At 54.5% G+C, this 1,072-nt stretch overlaps 1 pseudogene; it reads right to left on the bottom strand.

Annotated features, from left to right (window-relative positions):
- Positions 1–957: 957 nt before the first annotated feature.
- LOC139112986 (large subunit ribosomal RNA) overlaps positions 958–1,072 on the bottom strand; it is a 3,418-nt pseudogene continuing 3,303 nt past the window's right edge.

Here is a 1,072-nt window from a genome sequence, read left to right as displayed (position 1 = left end):
GGTGCATGAGGTGGTGGGGTGCGTGCTGGATGACGACTCAGGGGCCGACCCACCAACCAACGATGACGGCGCAACGAAGGACCCCCCGTGCCGGTGCAGCCATCCGAGAGCTGCGCAGATTATATCTGCTGGTTGTGCCGTCCATAATAGTTGGTGGGGATATTCCCGAGAAAACCTGAAAGTAAAAGAAAAGATTAAAGCTCCCAGTTCCGTCACCACATTGTGAAGCGCCGGGCCTGGGAAGCCTGTGCAGCACCCTGTCCTCAGCCTTCCGCAAACGAAAGGAGGAGAGATCGAAAGAGAGATGGGCCGCCCAGAAAGTGGATAAAAGGGAAAAAGAGAAGTGCAGCCCAGAAGGCACAGAAAGCGCGCAGAGGCCCCGCAAGCGAGGCATTCACACACAATCCGCGCCAACCAAGCAACACTAGGATAGGATATTGGATAGGGAAGAAAGTTCGCCATAGCCCGTTTTGCCGCAAAAGCGTTGCCCGGGAGTGCCACGAGGAGGCAGAGCTATGACTTGAACGTGAGAGGCCATATAATCGCATCACGTCCCGACCACTAACGCAAAGACCCACTATCAACCCACTGCATCACACCGCGTTTGCACAACGCACCTGTTCCCCAAGCTAGGAATTGCAGATTCCAGACGACGGTGGCCCAGCCCGACGCCTAGACTTCGTAAAGCTAGGACGCCGACGCAGCTTCTTCACAAGGGGAATTTCGAACAGCCAGAGACACATGCCTGCCTCATTTCTTCCTTTGGGCCCTCCTGCTTGTGGTATAAACGCTGTCGAGTTTCCCCGAAGGACTCGAGCATCTACAAACGCTGGCTCAGGATAAATCGAGAGACCTGTTACTCTCAGTCTCATCCTGCCAAAGCTGGGTCGTCGGTTTAATGTGCGGGCACCGGGATAGTCCCGGCACTAACGCGAGATAAACCAGAGGCGTCCAGTGACGTCCTAGAAGAGATAGCGGTCCCTCCCAGTAGATTGGGACAGTGGGAATCTCGTTAATCCATTCATGCGCGTCACTAATTAGATGACGAGGCATTTGGCTATTTCTATGCATT

This window comes from Cardiocondyla obscurior, unplaced genomic scaffold, assembly GCF_019399895.1.
Source record: "Cardiocondyla obscurior isolate alpha-2009 unplaced genomic scaffold, Cobs3.1 scaffold81_0_71826, whole genome shotgun sequence".
Lineage (NCBI taxonomy): Eukaryota > Metazoa > Arthropoda > Insecta > Hymenoptera > Formicidae > Cardiocondyla > Cardiocondyla obscurior.
Note: the sequence above shows the minus strand (reverse complement) of the source record. Positions and strands in the feature narration are given on the sequence as shown.